The sequence below is a fragment of the Paroedura picta genome, chromosome 3 (assembly GCF_049243985.1).
Source record: "Paroedura picta isolate Pp20150507F chromosome 3, Ppicta_v3.0, whole genome shotgun sequence".
Lineage (NCBI taxonomy): Eukaryota > Metazoa > Chordata > Lepidosauria > Squamata > Gekkonidae > Paroedura > Paroedura picta.
In genome coordinates, this window is record NC_135371.1 from 101,924,159 (window position 1) to 101,948,964 (window position 24,806).

Below are 24,806 nucleotides of genomic sequence, written 5' to 3' on the forward strand. Positions count from 1 at the left end.
GCTGTAAGTCAGCTGAAACTTTATGGAACTTTCCATAACCACCGTTTGGTCTGGCAAAGGGGGCATTCAGAGGGGCATGAGCTACAAGGTCATCCAGCTGCCCCCCTTTCTGGAGGAGTCCCACTTCTCACAAGCACAAAGCTGCAAGAGGGCACACTTCAGGCCTAAGGGGGCCCAAGCCACTGGGCAGCCTGATCAAAGGGTATTATGCTCCACCCGGCCACCTTGCATACTGCCATTGCCCACAGGTGGGCTAGCGGCACAGCCCAGGTGTAAATGCTGACTAGTAAGGCATGTCAACAGAATATGGGTGGGTTTCCCCCCCCCCCCAACAACAGCCAGAGTAAAAGGGGGGCCAGATGGCAGGGCAATTGAGTGGAGCTCATGGCTCCTGGTTCTCACAAACTCCCCCCCCCCTGCAGATCAGCAGTTATCACAGTGTGCATCCAGTGTCAGCCCTGGTCAGCCCTGGGTGATAGACTGCTGTGGTAGGTGAGGGTTGCTATAAAGAAACAGGCAATGGCTAACTCTGTCCATCCCTAGAACCACATCACCAGCAGGCATGTTTGGGCAGATACCAGGCTTGCAAGGCCCTCCCAGGGGGCAGGGCCACTTGGGAATGCGGTCCCTGTCCTTGGCAGCTTCATGTGTTCTCAGGAGGACCTGTGGACGCTCAGCGTGGAACCCTCCTGCAAGCTGTGAATGGCTCCCTGGCACCAACCACACAGCAGGAAGACATAGCTGCTGTCATATGCTAGCTGCAGTTTTCTAGTTTATGGCGCTGCCCAGACCTGATGCCACAAACCAATGACTATGTTTGCAATATCTGGTTCATTTTAAGTCTTATGAGACAGCCCCCAACCTATATGCATACAGCTGGCTGGTTTGTTGTTTATGTGCAAAGTTTGGAAATGGTGAGACACAGTCCCTTCCTTCTTGGCATGCATGGCAATTGCTGGTGGAAAAGACTTGGCTAGGTGAGGTAGGACTCCAGAAGGCCAGTGTCCACTAGTCTTGCAGGGGTACTGCAGCAGCATCCCAGTGCATGTTCATCCACCTGCAAAACTATGTTTTCTGAGTTCTTTGACGCTTTCTGTATCAGCAAGATGCTGGCCAGATTCCAGTTATGCACATGGTGCCAAGCATTGGCATGGGGTGATATGCAGGTTTGTGGTGAGGAACTGCACATTAACCCTGCAGGTCCAAGACTGCCTGACTGGGGTGGGGTGGGGATTGACCATTGTCCTCCCTAGTGGCGGTGTGGGGTAGCCCTGCCCAGTACGCTATATTAGGGCATACCTCCAGGTGCATCATTGCCTTTGAGACCTACTTCTTATTCATGCAGATGGCACCTGCCTATCCCACTACCAATTCATGGCTGTCATGTAGACAGACCATGTGGGGGCTGATGGCTCCCAACCAATTAATATGGTATTCATTCCTTCTGCATCAGGTTGGCCACTTGAACAACTGCTAGTGGTTGCCCACAGAAGGGATTAGGTCAGTGGGTACCTTTGATCACCCACAAATGGGGATGTTTGTGGCCAGACTTTCTGCTCTAACTGTCATTATTTAATGGCTGGCAAAAACATTGTGTCAGGAGGCCCACTATGCAACCAGGTCTAGTTGGAACAGCCGTCTGCAGCTTGGACGAATGTCTGAGGATTGTATGTGTTGTATGGTATGGCATGTGATGGGCTCATTGATGCATGCCTTGGCTTCTTTGGTGCATTGTGAACCCTAACCTTGAACATCATAATTGTTCAGTTGGGAAAGAGTTATCACCCTATGGTGTTGGGCTGTTGCCTCTCTGACTTCATTGTGTGGGGTGTGCAAATTATGCAAAAGTGGCTGTTAGCAAGCTACATCTATTTATTGGCTGTCCATGAATGTTATTTTGCCATGATTCTATTTCACACAACTATATGGACCTTGCCAGAAAAAGGGCCAATAAGATGGTCACCAAGTTCCTGGCCATGGGTAGGGGCATGGTTACCCCACACGTGGACATCAGCTGCCAGCACTGTGCTCTATTGAGGGACAAAAAAGTCCACCTTTCAGACTGGGAGTGGTTACTTGGCTGCATGGGCTTCAGCCACCAGCACTGTGCCCAATTAAGGGATGGAGTCCACTTTTTGAACCTGGATGCATAGGCTGTGCCATATGTTGGTAATTGGCTGCAAGCATGAGCGGGAGTGCAGGGGGGAAAGATGTCATCTCCCCTGGCTCTTTGGTGGTTTTTGAGTATGGGGTGGATCCACTGTTGGAGTAGGTCAGGCCTGCGGATAAACACCGCAGCCCAGTGCCCCCAAGGAAGGATGGTTTACTTGTCCATGAAACATTTGTGCTGTCAACAGCTGTCAACAGCCCTCCAGGAAATTAAGGCTGTGTTTTGTGGGCCAGTTTAAGATATCCAAAGTGGTGAGTGAGGTAGCAGTGGAATTGGACTTGCCCAAGACTTATATGAATGTTCACTCTGTTTTCCATTCCAGTTTACTATGGTAGGCCCCGGCACCAGACCAGTGACACCCTGTCCCTAAGGACCCTATTCCTGTGTTTGTAGATGAAAACAACCATTATGAAGTACATCAGATTCTGGACTCCAGTGGTCCCCAACCTTTTTATCACCGGGAACCGGTCAATGCTTGACAATTTTGCTGAGGCCCGGGGGGGGGGGTAATCTTTTGATGAGGGATGTTGTTATTGTTGCCACAGCCTGAGCCTCCGCTTCGCTTGTTTTCCTGCCAGTGCCCCTGACTTTCCGCCGCCCACTGGGAGGTTCTGCCAGCAGCAGCTGCACAGTGTCATGCCAAGGGGGAGCCCAGTCATGGCAGCTGCCAGAGAGCATCAAAGGTAAGCCGGCGGCAGAGTGGCAGGGCAGCCCCCGAGGCAGCAGCTGGGAGGAGGACAAGGAGGAGCCGCAGTCCAGCACCAACTGATCTACGGACCGGGACCGGTCTCCAGACCTGGGGTTGGGGACAGCTGCTCTAGAATGCATCATGGAAAACTTCAGTACCTAGCAGATTGGAAAATGTTCCCAATGTGGGACAAAGAGTAGGTGGGGTCTGAGCATGTGTGGTCCCTGAACTGATGCATGAGTTTCATGAGGTTTATTCACAAAAGCCAGCTCCTTCTGTTCCACCAGAGAGGGGTTGATTTTGGGAAGGGGCCCTGAATGGGCAGAATGTCAGAAACCTCCATGTGTTTCTGCCAGGAATGTATCACTACTATGATTTAGTGTGTCCAATTAGCCTGAGGTGTATGCCCTGATGTAACCCAGATGCTTTCGTTTGACACCCCAAGGTTGATTTCCTGCTGTTATATTTTATGCATACCAACTTCTCCCCAAACATTCCTCACCTACTCCCCCTTTTTGCCCTCTATTTTCCTCCCTGTTTGGTTGCTTTATTTCCCATGTCTTCCCGTCCCTTGATGCCAGGATCATTATCTCCATATTATGACTTCTTTTGAACTGAGCCTGGTTCAAGTTCCAGGGGAGGGGGATCCCGCTCAAGTCCCTATATCTCCTGCCCTATACTTTGTGAGTTCTGACTATGCCTTCAACGTAGATGCTTTCTAATAAAGAAACTTTAATTCCAAGAGTTTGCTTATTTGGTATTCAAAGTCTGTCACACCACCACTCTTAGTTTCTATGCAACGCATTAAGTACTAAACCACAAGAATATGTTGAAATTATACTTGCTTATAACCGATCTCAAACAGGTTATCATCTCTCTCCTGGAAGATAGCTCAGAAGTTTATTTATTTTAGGTGTCCAATGCAAATCTTATCTTCTAGTCAAAGCGGATTTTTTAAAGGCTCTTTATTTAAAATCAGTCTAATCACCCTTTAAATAACCAAACAGAATTACAATAATCGAAAAATGTACTAGCATGTGTAAATAAAATTAGAAATAATACTCATACATGTCATTCCTTACCCTATCTGCCAGGCAACCCTAGTTTTTCCAAGAGTTAACACGAATAAAAGTGGGTCTGCTTCAGCTTGTAGGTGTCTCTAATTAGCCTTTCACATAGATGCTATCTGTAACTTTAAGGCCTGATATCAGAATGTGGCAATTGGCTAAGTTCATTAACTAGATGGGAGTGGGGAGTCAGGAGTAAGTTTCTTCACATCTTGGAGGGCTCCAGTAAACACACTGATTGGATTTCGGAGACTGCCTGATGCCAGAGTACAAGAAACTACAATCAGGTCTTAGATAAGGCTGATGCTATGCTAATTTTTGATCCCATGGGACTGATAGGATCAAGCCTACCATTTTGAATGGTGCACCAGTTAATGTCAGTACTAAAGTGTCAGAAAGAAAAAGTGAACTTTTGTTGTGTTCTTTGGTAATTACTTCTAGGGACTGTGTGGCCTAGTAGTATTTTTAGTTTTATTTGCTCAATAAATCTGCATGTATTTTTCTAAAGGTTTTGATCTTCTTGTGTGCATTTAACTGCTGGGTCTGTTTACTAGTTTGGGAGGCAGAGGGACCCAGGCTTGGGTTTTCTGACCCTTTTTTCTATATCTATAAAAGGTAAAAACAATTTCTCAGCTTCTTACCAAAGCATTTTCAGTGAAATAAAATAATCTCACTGCAACAGCAATCTGAGAGATTCAAGGATGTTAAGAGTGTGACTACCTTACACAATTCCGATCATATAAAACTCACATGACTTTATTAAAGACTCTAAATAACCTCCTGAGAAGGTGTGAACACCTCTGGACACAGAATGGAATCCCCCCCCATAATTGTTTCAAACTGTTCTGCTTGTTCTGGATATTCTAAAATTTAGCGTAGGCACAAAGCCATTTTGCTCATATAGTATATTTCTCAAGGCTGTGATAATGGGAATAATGCATGCTTGCAGCTTTGAAATCTGAAAAGCAAATTCTCAGACATATCATAGAGTTGGAAGGGACTTCCAGGATTATCTAATCCAACCCCCTGCACAAAATTACCTGTCCACACACAGTAACCCAATTTCATGCCCAAGTGATCCCTCCACCAAAAATCCTTGAGTATTTTGAATGAAAAATTGCTCTAGAAATATTTGTAATTAATTGAATAAATATCTGGTGTATCCTGACTTTAATAAGCACCAATTCTAATGAGTGGTTGACACAGCCATTGCAATGTTTAATTAATATGTACTTCATAAAATCAAAATGCATCTTGAACCTGGGTTCTCAACTGCCGTGAACGTCTGATCTACAATTCTCTTAAGTTAATAACCAGCAAAGCCCCATCAAGAGACATCCTATTTGTTTTCACAATCTCTCTTGTATAAAGATCTTGAGTGATTAAACCACCTGCTTCTCTCCATGTATTTTCGTCCAAATGTTTAGACAATTGGAGCAGATAAATGATACAGCAGATTTCCCATTATAGTATTAATGCAAAGCCAGGTAGCCTTACATTTACCAGGCAAATAATTAGTCACCAAACACATGAAAAATGAATCCCATCATCACCTTAAGTCACCTGTCAAACACATAGCCATTTGTATCTTTTAAGACATTGTCTATTTGCTGTGTGCTGCAAGAGTCAACTCTTTCCCTTTCCAATCCAGGCCAAATAATAAGAATAATAATAAAGAAACAATCATAGTCTGTGTTGTTGCTTTGACTTGAAAGTCCATTCAAAAGAAAGCATTAGAAAATGCTTTTTTGTGGTTGACAGATCAGATTACCACAATTAAAGTCAAAGGTGTGGTGCTATTTAGCCTGCATGTTATGACACATGAAAGAAAATGATTCAGGCAAGAAAAATAATTACACATTAATTTGTGTTTGGCAGCTGTCTTTGGCCCACAAAAGTGAAGATAAAAGGTATTCTTGTTCAGCAGACTCTTGATGTTCGTAATAGGCCATGTTGTAAGATTATTTCAGAAGAGCACTGAATATCTGCCATACAGATACTTTTATCAGATTATTTAAAAAGTCCTTATCTAAATGAAGTTCTAGCAAACCAAATATAAATCATAAATTGGGGGGATTTTTCCTGAGTCCTAACAACCGAATAAACCAGAAAATGTATAGGATTTTGCTGATATGAGACCCATGGTGCAGGGCTAAGCAGAGTCACACCCTTATAAGCCCCTTGATGTCAATGGGCTTAGAAGGGTGTAACTCTACTTAGGACTTCTCCAGATGCAGCATCTGCCACTTATGATCTTTGAGGAGGTTTATGCATGAAAGCCCTTACATAAAAACATATGGACTACCAGTTGCTATCAAGTCTCACCATATACTGAATTGGGCCTATCCCTATGGCTCTACCTTACCCTTGATATAAAAATCTTTTATACCATTATAATCCTACAGTTGGTGGCATGTCAAGGCATTTTGCTATCCAAAGCTTCCTGTGCTTCTGCATTCCACTACCTTGTGGCCATGCATGCCATTTAGGGTTTCCAAAATGCTCATAAAATTCTCCTATGTATTTATTTTTTATTTTTTATTTTCCCACTTGTATGCTGCCCTTCCCCAGAGGGCTCAGGGTGACTTACAACAGCTAGAAATTACATAAAATAAAATTCATCACTTAAACATTATACATTTAAAGCAAATCTCAAATCTTTGAGAGAGGGGGGCATATAAAGTGTATCCATATCATTGGTGGTAGATATTAACTTGTAAGTTGGGCACTTTAAGAGTTCAGCTGTCTTTTGATCACTTGAACAATGGTGCCAGTGCAACCAAATCTTAAGACAGAAGGGAATCTTGTGAGAGTAGGAGGCCCCAGAAATCTTGTGTGGCATACTATGCTCTTTTTATTTATTAATGCGGAACATCTATTGGTGCACTCCCTCAAATGGAAATGTAGATGGACATGACGTCCGTTATCCCATCTTAGGGAGCATGCCAGTAGATGGCCAGTAGCAGTGGTGATGGTGCCAGAGCAGTGGGCACTAGCACTGAGGTGCGCTTGTTGCTGCCAGTCTTCCAAGGCTGCTCCCACCATCCGAAGAGCAGGAGCAGCCTTGGAAGACTTGTGGGGCCAGAGGCAGCAAGCACGCCTCAGAGCTGGGGCCACCTCCCCTAGGCCTCCGAGGCTGCTCCTGCGCTCCAGAAAGTGGGAGAAGCCTTGGGAGACTGGCAGGGGCTGCAGAGCTGGGGCTCAGAGCTCAGAGCTGGGGATTGCTGGGTAATACACCTGGACAGACTCCTTCCCCCCCCCCACTCCCCCATGCTTCTTCCCCTTACCTATTCTTCCTGTTCCCTCCCCCTCTCTCTCTCATACAAACATACACACCAGACAGGCTCCCCACCCCCCTGCCAGTGGCTGGCAACTGCAGGGCTCCTTCAGGGCTACAGCTGTGGTATGGCAGAGCACCCAGCGAGGTGCAGAGCTGGGTCTCACTTTTCTGCTGCTGCTGGCTGCAGCTCCCCTCTTCCAAGACTGGTCTCATTCTCCGGAAGGCAGGAGCATCCTCGGAAGACTGTTGGCAGCAGCACCAGAGCAGCAAGCTCCAGCATTGGGATCCGCTTGTTGCTCTGGTGCTGCTGTCGCTGCTGAGTGTCTTCTGAGACTGCTTCTGCTCTCCAGAAGGTAGGAGTGGCCTTGGAAGTCTGGAAGCGCTGAAATGTCCCCTGTAGGACCAGGTTCGTCACTGAAATGTGTCCCCTGTAGGGAAACAGAAAGCGGTAGATCATGCAGATCTTCTGCATGCGCTTGTGGCAGTCAAAAGCAGCAGCCGCCATGCAGAATCAACCAAAGTTAACAATGTCATAACAGTGTAGAAATAATGCAAAGGTCTTCGATGTTGTGGTGCTATTCTGATGGTGCAGCAGCAGCTTGTCTAACAAAATGGCTTTTTCATAGGCAGGGAAAGAAAAAATAATTCCCCCTCCCCTTACTGATTCCTCCCACTTGCCTCCATACTGTCCCTAAAGGACTCCCAATCCAAAGAAACCTGATTCTGGGGGCAAAGAAGAGATTAGCAATGCAGAGAAGTTGCTTCTCTTTAGCACAACTCCAGTTATACTTTTGGTTACCAGTGCCGGCTTTGGGAATTCTTGGGGCCATTCCGCACTCGTTCTAAATAGCACAATGGTTAAAATTGAAATCGCTACTGTTTTGCTGTTCTGCACAATGTTGTTGACAATCTGCAACACTCCTGAAACCGATCCGCAAAAAGCGCTTTGTTGTAGCGCTTTCAGGGAAATCCCAAAAAAGTGGATTCACTCTTCGGAAAGTGCTACACTCTTGCAACCAATCTGCAACACTAGCGGGAAAGTTCTGTGCGTTACCATTGTTGCGGTTTCTGCAAAGTCCCTCCCCCTAACTCTCTCCTCTGATCTTCCGGCAAAGCAATCGCCATTTTTTTTTCTCGGAGCGAGCAGAGATCAACGCACCGGCAAGCCTCCGTTTACCCAGCGAGGCTTCCCTGGCTGCAGTCCCTCCCCAGAGCTGTTTTAAGTCACCAAGCACGAAACAACACACAGCCCCGTTTGCTGGTTTATTTTCCCTTTATGTTTCAATGTATTTTCAGCCGAAAATCGCGCCTGTGCGGGGGGGGGGGGATTTTTTTTTTCACTCGGGGGAGTGTGGCAACAATGAAACGGCAGCTCAAACACCACCTGCTAGCTAGATGGGTCTCTCCACTGCAACGAATCAACGCAGATTCGTTGCAACGTGTGTGTGTGTGTGTGTGTGTGTGTGTGTGTGTGTGTGTGTGTGTGTGTTTAAACTTCCTTAAAGGGAAAGGGGCTTTTTGGGAGCATGATAACGGCCACCCATTGGCTGCTTGACGGCCAGGGGCGGGACAAAGCTTGGCAATGTTGCTTCCTGGCTAGTGATTTTTGCCAAGACCGGAAACCTGTGGGAAACGATAGAAACGCAACTGGATTCCACTACAAAGCCAGGTATGCATAACGATGAATTCCACTATTTAAAATGGCATTTTTTCGTTCCGCAACCAATTTGCCACATAGATCCTGGTGCGGAATGGCCCTTAGAGATTTGGGAGCAGTGCCTAAGAACTACTTTGAGGTTCAGAGTAGATGTGATCTAATGTGATCTAATACAGTTAGCCCTCCAAAGCTTTTACTTCCTTCAATAAAACAGATTTTTGTAGTCTGGAGATCATGGGTAATTCTGGAGAACTCCAAGGCTCACCTGAACACTGGTAACAGTGTTGATGATTACCTTGAAAGCCCTTCAGTCAGCTGAACTGTGAAAACAGCTTATATACTCAGACTACACCTTTCTAAGACCACTGATTTCAGTGGATTTAGAAGCCTGGGTATAGCTATGTTTAGGATTGCACTGCAAGACACTAGCATGCTTATTAACAAATAAATATTTACTTACAAAACTATCCCTTGTGTGATGGTGTCACTACTGACCTGGCCTAGAAGTGACATCATTGTATTGGGTGGCATTCTAGCATTTGCCCAAAACTATATGGTTAAACCACAAAGTTTTATTACATCACCCCTGGCCTGATAACACAACTTCTTGGTCCCTTCAGAAATGGCCTACTTGTGCTGGAGATGTCAGTTGCCTCCATAGCTCCCTCCCCCCTCATCTTCCACTAGTTATTAGACTATTCCTGGCAAACCTAGCTCCAAAACTGCTGTAAAGCTACCATACAGCACATGGCTTTATACAGCAAAGTACACAAAAGTGCAGTATCGTGAGATCCAGCATGTTGGAAGTGATTGTGCCCCACAGAGGTCCAGGAATGCCAGCCTCCAGGGGGGACATGGGGATCCCCCAGAATGACAGCTCTTCATCAGACTGCAGAGATCAGTTCCCCTGGAGAAAAGGGCAGGTTGAGAGCAACTCACTGGAGCTGGCTCTCCTTCCCCCTTCCCCAATCTCTAGTCTCAGGGAGGAAATGGAATTTTTCTGAAATTATACTAAACTACAGACTATAGAGAACAATTTGCCTTCAAGATTTTGCATTTTTGGATGGTGAATTCTATGATATTCCATATGGAATCTAAAAGTCACTGAAGTCCTAAATAGGACTGTTGATTGGCTGTTCATGTACAGTGATCCCTACCTCTAATTGCAATTCCAGAAGCGGTTGAGAAATGGGAAAAAATGGGGAGAGTGGCCTGTCTGTCAATGTTTTAGTCCCCCATATTTCTATGGTCATTGCCATACAGATTAGGGAAAATTCCTAGAGCATTACCTGAAAGTGATGTTACATTCTCCTCAAACTCTACTGTTCCCAGTTCCCAGGCAGAAAAAACTCCCAGTATTTTTAAGGAATCACTGGCAATCCAATAGGGGTATTCTGCACTTACCATTTTTCACTGAAGTCAATTCACTGAATCTTTTAAATTGCCCCCTTGTAAAAATGATCCTGTTTATCCTGTTTCTGTGGGGGCACAAAGCCTTTTGAATGCCCACACTACAAACTTTCACCCTCTGAGGTATACTGTTCCTCTTATAGAGGGGCTTGAAATGCCTCTGAGGAAATGACAGACTGACTTTTTGCTGGTATAATGTTGTAATAGCAGAGGTGGGAGGGGCTGCAATGAATAAGGGGCACCTTGAGTTCCTATTGGTGGATGAGGAGCTGCAAATAGAAAGGGGATTTCTGTTCATGCATTGGTGTACCATAGAACAGGGGAGAAGAGAAAAAACACAGTCATGTTTATGCATGACTGGAATCAGCATAAAGGTGTCCCTGGAACCAGCATAAAGGAAAAAAGTTGTAGCAAAGCAAGTTTCCAATACTTCGAGGAAACAATGTAGAAAATGTGTGCTCACTGCCATGGATAGGAAACATGGTCTTTACTCAAGCCTGACATAAACAAGAGACCTTCCAAATGTGATGCCCACAGCAGATTCTGTATGTCTTGCTATGTGATTATAATCAAAATGAGACAATTTGGACAAAATGTGACAACCAGCCACAAATTAAAGAACAAATCCACAAGCGCAGACTGCAATGGTTTGACCATGTCTGCAGAATTAATACCAGCAACTACCTCATAAACTCTGCTGGTGAGAACACCAACCAAATGGAAGATCCAGCAACTGGCACCAAAGAAAACATGACTTAAGCAGATTGAAGAAGAAACCAGTCCATATGGCCAAAACTACTGCCACCCATCGCCAAGGGTGGGAACTTATTATAAACAAGGCAAAAAATCCAGCGGCACCTACAGCAGTGTATTAGCTGAGAGGACAACCTGCTCCACCAACTGCCAGCTAAGGGATAAAAATAAGAAAGAGGTTTCTCAAGCTGAAGTTGGCAAACGTATATTCAGCCTCATGCAGGCAGGTAATGCATTCCCCCCAATCAAATGACTGTTTTTCCTGAGGCTCATTCCCCTCATGAGGTAAGCTACAGAACTTTGTAATAGCTATACATTGTCATGAAAAGCAGCTTCAGACAGAGCATGCTGCAGTAATCAATCCAGAGCATGGACCATATCCTTGATTTACTATTTTGTCCACTTTATCTCTATACCCTCCATCTTAGTGTCTGAATCCTTCATTCCTCCTAGCATTGCATAAAAGGCAAGTAGAAAAAGTTTCTGTCTAGGACAGAACAAAAGACAGAGATGGAGAGAAGGAAGGACCACACCTGGATCAAATCATACTAGCTGAAAATGAATACACAGCTGCTGAAAGATTCTGATAGAGGAAGGCGTCACTCAGGAATGGCATTCCGAGAAGTATTATCTTTAACCGCTCCTAGCGGAGTGGATAAAATAAAGCCGTAAGGGCCCCAAGGGCGGACCCTGTCCGGGATGAGGAAGGGTGCCGATAGGCCCCTTCCCCCGGACTGACAATAGGAGGGCCCAAACGGCCGGCGCTTGGGCCCTCTGATTGTCAGTCCGGCAGCAAGGGACCAATTGCGAGCTGTGCGCCGCCGGACTGACGAATTGGGAGGCGCAAAGCGCCTCCCAATCCGACCCCCTCCAACTTCGCTACCATGCAGCTGCCCCCCGCCATTCCCTGGCTCGCCTTCGACGGGGCAGGTCGCCGCCTGCCCGTGAGACTAGGAGGGCCCAGCAGCCGCACCCGTGCCGCCACCAGCCACACCCATGCTTGTCAACAGGATAACCCGCTGCCTCCCCACAGAGCTGGGCCCGGCCCGCGCCACCACCCACCATCGCTGCAGTCACCCACATCGCTGCGGCCCCCACCTGCCAAGCCCGCACACAATGCGCCTTGCCCGCCGGCCCACGCAGCCAGGAGCAGCCAGTGGCGCCCCTTCCTTGCCTGACTTGAGGTCCCGTGTTGGGGCAGTGGTGGCAGGAATGGCCAGCGGCGCGCCGTCCTCGAGTGCCGCCGGAGCCCACCATGCCCAGCCACCCAGCCAGCTGTCTCCAGTTCCTGCCTCGCTAACCAAGGCAGGCCGTGGGGCGGGAGGGGGCCGGACGACTCGCCGCCACCTCACACACTGCCCACCACCCACCGCCCGCTAGCGCCCGCTAGCGCCCGCTAGCGCCCGCTAGCGCCCGCTGTATTTCGGGTGCAGCAGGCTTAGTTGCTAGTTACATAATAACAGAAAATTCAGATAATTCATAGACTCATAGAATCATAGAGTTGGAAAGGGCCATACAGGCCGTCTAGTCCAACCCCCTGCTCAATGCAGGATCAGCCCAAAGCATCCTAAAGCATCCAAGAAAAGTGTGTATCCAACCTTTGCATGAAGACTGCCAGTGAGGGGGAGCTCACCACCTCCTTAGGCAGCCTATTCCACTGCTGAACTACTCCGACTGTGAAAACTTTTTTCCTGATATCTAGCCTATATCGTTGTACTTGTAGTTTAAACCCATTACTGCATGCCCTTTCCTCTGCAGCCAACGGAAACAGCATCCTGCCCTCCTCCAAGTGACAACCTTTCAAATACTTAGAGGGCTATCATGTCCCATCTCAACCTCCTTTTCTCCAGGCTGAACATTCCCAAGTCCCTCAACCTATCTTCATAGGGCTTGGTCCCTTGGCCCCAGATCTTCCTCGTCGCTCTCCTCTGTATCCTTTCAATTTTATCTACATCCTTCTTGAAGTGAGGCCTCCAGAACTACACACAGTACTCCAGGTGTGATCTGACCAGTGCCGTATACAATGGGACTATGACATCTTGTGATTTTGATGTGATGCCCCTGTTGATACAGCTCAAAATGGCATTCGCCTTTTTTACCACTGGATCACACTGCCTGATCATGTTTAGCTTACAATCCACAAGTACCCCAAGGTCTCGTTCACACACAGTGTTACCTAGAAGCGTATCCCCCATCCAGTAGTCATGCTTTTCATTTTTCTGACCCAGATGCAGAACTTTACACTTATCTTTATTAAATTGCATCTTGTTCTCATTTGCCCATTTTTCCATTGTGTTCAGATCTCGTTGAACTCTGTCTCTATCTTCCGGAGTATTTGCCAGTCCTCCCAATTTGGTGTCATCTGCAAACTTGATGAGTAGTCCCTCCACCCCTTCATCTAGATCATCTGAATACCACCCGTGGCGCCGCAGGCGCCACGGACTAAATAAAAGAGTAAGGCGTTCTGGGGCGGGATGTGTCCGAGATGAGGAAGGGTCCGGATTGGACCCTTCCTCATGACAGACAATCGGAGGGACTAATCGGCAGGCGCAAAGCGCGTGCCGATTGGTCCCTCTGATTCCAAGCCCCAGCAACTGCGAGCCGCACACAGCGCGGCTCGCAGTTGCTCCCGGCCTGACACGGCGAGAGGCGCTTCGCACCTCTCACCGCATCAGGCCGCCGCCCGAAGGGAGCCCCCGGCAGCCGTGCGGAGCGCGGCTGCCGGGGGCTCCCTGCCGGAGAGAGCCGCCGCCTGCCCCAAAGGAGAGCCGGCCGAGAGAGCTGCCGCCCGACAAGGTCAGTTTCTAGTGCCCGCTGTATTCGGCATACAGCGGGCTTTATTACTAGTTAATAAATATGTTAAAAAGTACCAGACCGAGCACCGAGCCCTGAGGTACCCCGCTACTCATCTCCCTCCAGTCTGATGAAACAGACTTTATTAATTATTTAATAAAGAAACTCCTAAATCTCATCCATGGGCTCTTTGCCAAACCCATGTCCAATAACCTTTGCCAGTAAGGCCTGGAGAAAAAAATGGCATGCCCTTTTAATAGAAACTTCTTGTTTGTTAATGGGCAGCTAAAGTTTTTCAAAGCATGAAAGTAAATAAAATCACCCAGTAAATCACATCCAATATGGTAAGAGCAGCAGACTCGATCTGGAGAACTGGCTTTGACTCCTGATTCTTCCACATGAAGTGTGTTGGGTGACTTTGGGCCAGTCATGGTTCTCTCTTAGAACTCACTCAGCCCCACCTGTTTCACAATTTGCCTGTTGTAGGGAAAGGAAATGAAGGAGATTGTAAGCCACTTTGAGACTTCCTAAGGAAGAGAAAGTCAGTGTATAAAACCAGCTCTTCTTCTTTTATTAAAATGACAGGCTATTTTTTTTCTCCAGGCAGGTGGCAACTTGTTCTGTAGGACCCATGCCCATCTTTTCCAACTCCTGTATTTAGCGAGGTTTGAATCTGCCCCCAAAACTCTTTAATCTTCTACCTATATAACTAGGAATAAAATATTTTCTCAATATGAGCTTTTTTGCCAACTTTTTTGCCAACACCTCTTGTGAACTGCCAGCAGCAGGGCCACATTAAAACATGAGCCTCTAAATATGTCAAGTTCCCCTCCAAAAGATAATTTAATATTATTTTGTGTTGAAGGGACCCTTATAATACGTTTGCCAGGTCCCCATGGCCACCATCAGGAAATGAGGAGGTAGGCTTGCCAGATCCAGTTTGCAAAACTCTTGGAAATTGCGGGATGGAGCCTACAGGGGACAAAGACCTCAGTGGGGTGCAATGACACAAAGCCCACCCTTCAAAGCATCCATTTTATCGAGAGGAACTGGCCTTTGTAGTCTGGAGATGAGCTACAATTCTGGGGGATCCCCAGGTCCCACCTGGAGGCTGAAATCACGGCCTCATAATGAGTATCAAAACTGTAAGTAGCTTGTGCATAAATCTACCTCTGGTCAGCAACAAAACAGGGGTCCACATGAGCTTCCAGATTATGAAGACTCGTTGTGCAAGGTCGATATTCTGCAGACTTTCTAGTTCTTTGTTTTGCTATATGCCATTTCAGAAAACATGTTTCAAATCATATCTGTCTTCTTCTACTAGATGATCCGTATTTCTCTTTGTAACTATAGTGCCAAAGACTTAGGAGGTTCATAAAGTGAGTAAGAGTGTTTTTAAAAATTCCAAACAATAATTCCCATCAAGGAAATAAATTTTGTATATCCTTATAATCCTTTAGGATAGAAAAGAAAGAAATGGAAACACATGAAACAAACTGGAAGTTGAAAGCCAGTGAAATAAATGAAAGGAAAGTCTTTTTTCCATTTTGCTGCATGCCTTAAAGTACAATTTTGGTATAAAAGGAGGGAAACAGATGAAGATGATTTTTACTGTAATTTGTTCATTAATTTAAGGCTTGTAAAAGCAAGGAAGTAATAAAAAGTATTGGCCAGAGGCAGACACAAAGAATGGAGGCATACAGTGCACTTTTATGTTCTTGGGGAATGGTATGAGGGCACATGATACAGAGTCCCAAAGTTTTGTTCAAACTCTGCAGGAATGATCCTAGCCTGCTATGGTGCCTACGACATGTGACACCATGTGAGAGCTGTTGATGCCAATGGAATCTGTCCTCAACTTGAAACTTTTAGCTTGCCAAACGTTTGGCAATCCTATTTTTGTAGTCTCCAGTAGGCAATAAAATGGATGGTTTGTTAGGCCCTAAGCACCTCCATGAGCAGAGGGGCAGTTTGCTCACAAACCACGCTTGGGACAATGATGCCAACATCTTGTTAGCAAAGCATCACATGGTCAGAAATGTACCAAGTCAGTTTAATTTAGGAAGCTGACCCAGACATATTCAAGTGCGTAATCATGTTCGTCTGAAGCAGCAGAACCAATGTAGAGCCCAGTGGTACCTTTAAGACCAATAAAGTTTTATTCAAGGTTTGAGCTTTCGTGTGCAAGCACGCTTCCTCAGACACAATGTCATGGAATGGAAGTAGTTAGTTCATACTTATAGGCAAAGTGTGAGGGTAAATTAACATACAGCATAATGAAAATGTTTTTCCTATTTATCTCTGGAATCTGTTAACCATTTCTATTATGCTGTATGTCAATTTACCATCACACTTTGCTTATAAGTATGAACTGATTACTTCCATTCCATGACATTGTATCTAAGGAAGTGTGCATGCACATGAAATCTCATCTGTACCATAAATAAAGCTAGAAAGGGATGGTGGAAGGAGTTAGAACTCATTGCCAACCTGATTGGGCCCTTGGGGAGTCCCTCTCCCCAGAGCACCAATCAGGCAGGGGATGCCCTGCCCCTAACTGCCTCCACTTTCCTGATTGGCCCTTAGGGAGGGCACTCGACTCCCAGAGGACGAATCAGGTAGGGATGCCCTGTCCCCAACGGCCTCCCCCTCGCCTTTCAGCCGTATGAAGATGCAACAGTGACCAAAAGATATGCACTTGACCCTTTAAAAACCATCAGGTAGACATGATCAGTATATGTGAAGAGTGTTTGCATTCCCAACAAACTTTTACTTTATTAGGTTACTAGCTGAAAAGTCCATTGCATGTGGGGAGCAGCTGGATCGGTGGAGGGCGGCCAGAGGATGGTGCAGCAAGGCCTCCATAGAGGCGGCAGTGTGGTGGCGTGCAAGCGCAGGGCCGTGAGGCACCCCCAGGCAGAAGGTGTGTGTGGTGTGGGTGGGCCCATGGTGGGCGGAGGGCTGTGGGCTGCCGCCGCAGGGCATGGTTCTTGGGACCGGGTGCCTCGGCGGCGGGTGGCTGGAAGGAGGCGAGTCAGGGAAGCGTAGCCCTCGGCGGCCAGGAGAGGTGTGGTGGCGAGGTTGTGTGAACGGGGCCACATGCCTCGGGGAGGCAGGCGCTGTAGGGGCCATCCCAATTCGGAGGCGCCCAGCTTTGCTGGGAGCCTCTGGATTGGCCAGCTGCCTTTGCTGTCCTAGGGCCGGACACGCCTGGACAGAGACTCGAGACCCAGACAGCAGACTCGAGATCCGGAAAGTGCCGCCCAGATGGCCATTTCAACTTTATTTAAGAACCAGTGGTAAAGATGTTGCTAACCGACCCTTTTCATGTTTTTAAAATAAAACTTGCCTGATGTAAAATCTGCTTCGTTTTGCAGTTTCTTCTGAGCCCTCCTCAGTTTGGTTACTGTATTTCCTAGGACATGTAACAGAGTACTGAAGTACTTACTGAAACAATTGCTATACCTGTTCTTGAATATAGAGCTTTCACTATGGTCTTGTCGGAGCAGCTTGGTGCTGATGTGATCCTTCTGTTCTGCTTCTCAACCTTTGATCTGCTTAATTCCTAGTGTCAAGAACCTCCCAGCCAAATTACTTAATATTCTCTAGCACTGTCAACATTTCATTTCAACAATAAGAAGGAATGAAGATGTATGTCTGTTCTATGAAATTCTGTGGACAAGGGATGGGGAGTTCAAATGAAAGAGATATTTCTCCTCGTGAATCATGATATGCTCTGCTATGAAACAAAGCCTATCTGTTTAAGTCAAAGAGCCCAGAATAGTTCAGTCATTCAATGGTGGGAGATATATATTGTACTCCCCAGCGGATGTATATTGCACTCTCCTTAGTGGTAGAAAATAAATTTACTGCCTTTTAGTAGCACCCAAAATCTACCACTTCAGGTAGTCTGATTCATGCTGCTTAATGGTCGAGCTGGCCCTAGATAGGTGCCTTGGCCTTGTCTCCCTAGCCACCATTTCTCTATAACTCTTCTTGGGACTAGGGTTGCCAGGTCCCCCCTGGTCCACAGTGGGGGATGGGGGAGTAGGGTTGCCAGTTCCAGTTTGGGAAATTCATGGAGATTTGGGAATGCACCTGGGAAGGGCTAACCAGTCAGGGGATATAGGAACGGGCTTTGAAGCTAGTAGTTATATAATCCTGTTTCCCTTGTAAGAATTGCATTTTGTGTGTGGTCTGTTGCACTCATTCACAACTGGGCATTCCCCAGGTCTGCCATGATGGCAGGCATGTGGCAGTTGTCCATAGAAGTCAGGTGGCTGGGGGTGCAGTGGAGGGTTAATTTAAACATTATTTTAAAATATGGGGTCTTACGTGTCCATATATGCACATACACACAAATACAAGCACGCAGACTGTTGTTAAACCTGGCTTTCAACCTGGACAATTATATAACACAATTCTGTAAGGAGTGTAATAGCAACATTTTAAAGGCTATGAGCCAAAAAACTGTACAGACAGCAAGGCGTCTCTGTTGCCACTACAAAGTGGATGTTAATTACCTAAAACAATACATGTAATAAGCAAACAGAAAAAAGCCTCCCTTGTTGCCATACTGTACCTATTCATCTAGTGTATCTTTAACTGCACAGTTATGTAGCCTGCAGGGATCATAATTAGCTCTTGCACAAATTAATAAGGAACAAAGGGGGGGGGTGAAAAAGGTGGAAAACATTGTATCTGGCATTTTTCGAGGAATCTTGTTTGCATTCCAAATTATTTCCTTGACTTTCTAGAAAGACTGTATTTATGTCATATTTTATGAGCATATCCATTATGATGAATTACGTACCACGTGAATTACATTTAGCACATCAGTCAGTAGGGAGCTTGAGTGATTCGTAGTTTCTGTAGAGTAGATTAAATATACAGATGAAAATGTTGAGTAAGTGCCGTGTTTCTATGTTTCTAGCTGGTTCATACACTTCGGCATAATGCTGTTTTGACTTCATGATACTTAACAAATGCTTTACTCTTTCCTAGCATCTGTTCTCTGAAGAAGAGGAAGGGTATGGTCTTTACACAACCCTTTCATAGACCAGAGAGTTTTGGGGCACAAAATGAGTGGATCCCTTAGCCAAGTTCACATAACATATTTTGGCAGACTGGCAAACAGTTGTTGTTATAAAAACTATGCACTATCACACTATTGTTAGAGAAATATAATGAGTGATTTTAGGTAAGGGATTCTCTAATTTTGTGCCCCCCCCCAGACACACACTTGTACCCTAGATGATTTTTCTGATGTTCTGGTGATGAAATGTAGGCACAGGGTCTGTATATTGAACTACAGCACAGTACTGAAGTACAGTACTTTGGACAAATCACAAAGAGCACCTGAAGTGATTTCCAGCTCAACAGAATTTAACATGGAGAGGGAGGTCTATCATAGGACATTGTCTGATTTGGATGGCCCATGTTACCATGTGCCTACATTTCATCACCAGAACATCAGAAAAATCATCTAGGGGAGGGGTAGTCAACCTGTGGTCCTCCAGATGTGCATGGACTACAATTCCGATGAGCCCCTGCCAGCATTTGCTGGCAGGGGTTCATAGGAATTGTAGTCCATGCACATCTGGAGGACTACAGGTTGACTACCCCTGGGGTACGGGGGGGGGGATGCTCAGCAGCAGCAGCAATGGTTCTGTACCCAAATAGGTCACCACCTGGTTTGAACACTAAGTGAAAAATGCAGGTGGTGATGGTAAGGAAATGACAAATAACAAAAAAAACTTAACCAAGAAAGGACACTGAATGGGGATGATGAATGTAATTTTTAAACTGAAAGATAACCACTGTAAAATATTTAAAAATAAAGACTGAACCACCCCTTTTCTTTAAAAATGATGACTTCCAGCTCAAAGTGGTTTTGTGTGTGTGTGTGTGTGGGGGGGGGAAGCATTTCCTGGAGCAGATTGTGGCTCTGATCACGAACTATTGGTGGCCAAGTTGAAAGTCAGATTATGTAATATCAAGAAAAATGTACCTCCAAAAAAGTTTGATGTCACCAAGATTCTGCCAACACATGCCATAGACGTGAAGAACAAATTCAAACTGTTTGATACTACTGAGAAGCTACCTGAGGAATTGTGGCAAGAATTTCAGTCTGATGTCATAGAAGCTGCTTTAGAACATATACCATACAAAAAGGCAGAAAGAAAATGCAAATGCTTAATATTTGACACCATCAAAATTGCTGAAAAACGAAGAGCAGCAAAAACTGCTGGCAAGAGAGACAAATTCAGAAGGCTAAATGCAGATTTTCAACATGCCACCAGACAATGTGCCGCCAGCGGCAAAAGGAAACGTAGTCGCCAATGGGTCTGCTGGTTCGACCTGATCAAAACCGATACAGGGATGACCATGAATAACCTAAAAGAAGTGGTCATTGACAGAGATGCATGGCGGAAATTTTCCTATAGAATCGCTGAGGGTCGGACACTACTGAACGGATGACATCATCATCATCACTATCTAGTTGACTTGAATTTATAGCAAGTACTCTCCTGAAGCAGAAACGCACTTGCCATTATTACCAGTCAATTATTATGGGTTCCTAGACAGTGGCCATTTTCAAACTGCTTTTTTATTCCGTTTTAGTAACTGGTTGCTACTGGATTTTTTCAGTCATTTCAGACAGAACAGTTTTCATAACAGGCTGCTAGTGGCATTTGTTTACTTGTTCATACAACCCCACTTGTGTCGACTTAACGAAGCATGGTTGAATCACTTTTGAGAGAAACTGCTTTCTTCCATTTTCTACCTCTTCATTGTGCTTCTGAATTACTGTGGTGTGCTGTTTAATATCTTTAGTATTTCCTGCAATGCCGCTTTACCCCCTTGATCTTTTTTGCCGCACAATCTTCTATGAAAATTTTTTGCACAGTGATAAACCAATATAGAGACTCCATTGAGTCATTGGAGTGAAGGTATCTCAAAGGTGGGCACGGACCTGGAAAATGGAAGTTTGTTGGGTTTGTTTATTTATTTATTTTATTTATTATATTTATATTTATTATATTTATTATATTATATATTTGTGGGGGGAAATCATGAACCACAAACCCCAAACTTGCATGGACCCCCCTCTGTGTTTATGAACCTTTGGATTCGCTTGAGTTAGTTAACTGTTTAAGTGTTTCCTGGGGTGCTGTACATGTGAAATTCACTGTGGAGCCCCCTGACCATATCACCTAATTGTGGACATGGTTTCTGGGTTTTGTCCAGTGTCCGCCCTTCTCCTCTTTGGCCCTGTGAAGTGGTCATCCACCCACCTACCTTCCCATGTCATAGTTTTATTTTGTTAGTTTAATGTTTTTCCCCCAAAGTTGTTCCCATTCCTCTAACATTATTTTAGGAGGAGGAGAGGGGATGAGTCTTTTGCTCCCAGCTGGGATTGGTCTCAGCTGCACAGGGAGAGCAGTGGGACGGATACGCTGCAGCTGCCAGCAGAGATCGGAGGAGGAGGAAAGGTAGCTGGGGTCTGTCTGATGGTGCATGTGGGCCTTGCAGATCCTGCACTCCACAACACAGGGGTCACTGAGAATCCTTTGAAAGTGGTCCCAAAGATCTGGCTAAAACCTGGGACCCAATCTGGGACTGCAAGCTGGTCTAAGAGGCTGTGAATGAGGTATACCACTAAATCTCAAGGATGAGCCCAAGGGTGTGTTTGAGGCAGATGCAGACATGGTGACTTTTGACATGGAGTGGCTAGAGGTTCTCCCGACTCCATCCCCCAGCTCTGCAGAATCAGGTTCGTCCTCCAGAAACACCATGAGCAAATGGTGCCCCTTGGGCTACTCAAGGAATTGCACTTCTTTGAAGTCTAGAAAAAGACTATGTGTCTGTGATGTGGAGCACTCCTCTGCATCCTCGCCTGCCACACTACACAAAGTAGAACTTATGGGACTGATGGGGGGGAGGGATAGGCAACTGTGAGGGACTCCTCCTTTTTTGGCACTGAGTGAGCCTCCACTCGGAATGGTCCCTGCATTGTAAGAGGAGGGGTGGGCCTCCCCATTACACATTGTGCACCCCTTGTCCGCACCCTGCCCCTCATTCGAGGTCAGACTATGTTGTCAGACTACAGAATGTCAAAAGGGGCAATGAGCCAGGTAGAAAGAAAGGAGGACTGTGGAATGGATATCCTCCAAAGGCAGGACCACAGCCACAAATGTTTAAAGATGGAGACCACTCAGGAAGACCCAACCTGGTCAGGTGGGGGGAATCACAAAAGGGGATCCCAAACTGATTGCACCCTGATGTGGCAAAAGCAGTGACTTATGACTGGCTACAAACGGTGTCAATGGGGCATGAGCAGAGGTAAGAAGTTAGAAAAGAGAAAAACACAGAAAATGAAAACTTGACTGGTGAAGGTGACACTTTAAGGTAGTCCTGTGTGTGATCTGAGGGAAAGAAGGGATAAAAAATAATATGGAAGCCAAGATACTGATTTGGCTATCCAGCCACAGTCACCCCAGTTACCAGGAAAAGATGCTAGTTTGGAGCCACAGCCCTCCAAGTTTGTCAATGGAATGTGAGCAGGGAAAAGAGAGTGAAGAGGAACAAAAACCGTGCTCTAAGAGAAAGCCACAGAAAATTAGAACTTAACTGTTAAAAGTAATACTTTAAGTTAGACCCACTTGTGAAGGGGATGTCCAGGTGAGGGGTGGGGAGAAGGAAGGAAAGGAAATATGAAAGCCAGAGACATGTGTCTATTTATTGACAGCCACCCAAAATACCCAGACCAGATGAGAAGGCTGGAGCCACAGCCAGGGCCACCCACCCACACACCCACCACCCACACACCAAGTAAAGCAAACCGTGCCTCAGATTCAGAGTGTTGGGGGGGGGGGATGGGGACAGGATTAATTGGTGGTCTTTTCCCAGAAAGGAAAGTCAAAGTAAAATATGGTATCAAATTAACACCCAGGAAAAAACCCAAGATGTGTCCCAGAGATTATTCTATTTGCTTAAATGCTGAAAGCCAATAAGCTGATTTGGCTATGTAGCACTCAGACTAGATGCATTGGGCAAAACCACAGCAAGGGAGGGACCTCCCCCATGGGATTTGTGGGAGATCCTTCACCCACTTTAAGACAGAAAATTAGGAGAGTTAAGCCAGAAGCAATTTAAAAGGAAAACCCTTAAAGAACACCACATTGGAAAAAAAAATCCCCCCCTGCTCCCAGACAGAATACATGTCTCTTCAAAGACAGAAAATAAAAGACTTCTGCCAGCACCCAGTAGAAAAGTCTAGCCGCAGGCACAGCTAGGCTCCGATTAAAAGCCAGCCGGGCTCCAAATGGGGTGGGGTGGGGGGGCTTTGAATGCCAGCCAGAAATGAGCAGTCAAAGACCCACAAGTAAGGCTGAAGGTGCTCCTTCTCTCTCTCTCTATCCCACAAAATTCTCTCCCTCCAAATAGCAATCCGCCTTTCTCTATCTCTCCACCACCCAGTCCCACTGAGAGCAGAAGAATGCAATACTCTCTCACATTGCCTCAGGGACTAGATATACCAAAGCATTCCCATTGAAACCAAGGGGAGCACTCTTGGCTAACGAGGATGTCCATCAAGTTAAATGGGTAATCATTGGAATAACCATGGAAAGCAAAAGACAGCCCTCCCAAGCCCCTTCTGTGTCAGAAGAGAGAATATTGCACACTTCACATGCTCAATGCACATGAGCTGAAGGAGGAAGCTCCGCCCCTGAATGCACAAGAGGGTAAAGGCCTGTATGTGGTCATGTGCGGTCACAGAGACCCGTGGGCTGGGTTGTGCCCATATCTAATCTCAGTGGTGCTGCTATATGGGTGTAACACCATAAGGCTCAACTTAGAACATTTAAAAAAGTCTGAGGAAGATTTCATGGTGAAAAAAGGGTGGGAACAAAACAGCACTGCTTGAAAATACCACAGAGTTTCAGAGATGGCCCATTAATACAAGGGAATTTGCTGCATGAAACCCCCACCCCTGTGTTGCTTTACTTGAAATCAGGCCAACAATGAATAATATTTTGTTGAGAAAAGTAATCTTAAAATCTTCAGTCTTTTCCTCCTCTGTTCCATCAAGGTTTGGTAAATTCCCCCTTTATATATTTCAAAAGATTCAAAAGAATTTTCGGCTAAACATCCGGAAGAAGTTCCTGACAGTTAGAGCAGTTACTCAGTAGAAAAGGCTTCCTTGGGAGGTAGTGGGTTCTCCATCTTTGGAAGTTTTTAAGCAGAGGATAGCTAGTCATCTGGCAGAAATGCTGATTTTATTATCTTAGGCAGATTGTGAGTGGGTGGGCAGGAAGGGATATGCCAGTGTTTGTCTCTTGTGACCCTTCCTTGCATACCCAGGGGATTGCTGATTGTCACTGTGGGATAGTAGGTGAATTCCCTCCAGGCCAGGCTGGATTCTGGAGATTTTTGGTGGGAAGATCACTTGGGCATGCAACTGGAGTCATTGTGGGTAGGCAGGTAGTTGTGCAGCGGATTGGACTAGATGACCCTGGAAGCCCCTCCCAACTCTATGATTCTTTGATTCTTGAAATGTGTGAGGTGGCAGGTCCCACCAGGAATCTTTTCCAGGGGTCTCTGGTGACTTTCACAATCTCTGGTGATTACGTATCAATAAATGTAACTGATTTGTTCATATTATTATCCCCAGAACTCTATCATTTCTATGAAGGCAAAGATGTAAATAGCCTGTCTCTTGGCTAAAACCAAAGAATCATGATAGAAATTAAATGCTATATCATGGTGAAACAGCCAGATCTCTGCAAGAAGTTGTCACACCATTTCAAAAAGGGCTTGCAGATGTGGATGCCTGCTTAGCAACAACTCCAAGCTGCAGTCTGAGCACAGAACAGGATTTGGTTTAAGGGGTGTCACAGTAGACATGGTAAGCCATGGCTGTATCTGTGAAAGCAGTATATGTGTGCTGAAGATAGTAGGTGAGCTTTTGCACATAATAAAAT

The 24,806-nt window shown here is 45.8% G+C and overlaps 1 long non-coding RNA gene across 1 annotated transcript in view; it reads right to left on the reverse strand.

Moving 5' to 3' along the window:
• LOC143831277 (uncharacterized) overlaps positions 1–19,912 on the reverse strand; it is a 68,641-nt gene extending 48,729 nt beyond the window's left edge. The window contains exons 1-2 of the long non-coding RNA XR_013228784.1: positions 19,829–19,912; positions 18,632–18,687 (exon numbers count right to left, since the gene is read on the reverse strand). This is a non-coding gene — a long non-coding RNA (uncharacterized LOC143831277). The remainder of the gene's footprint in view (positions 1–18,631; positions 18,688–19,828) is intronic.
• Between the last annotated feature and the right edge of the window lie 4,894 nt (positions 19,913–24,806).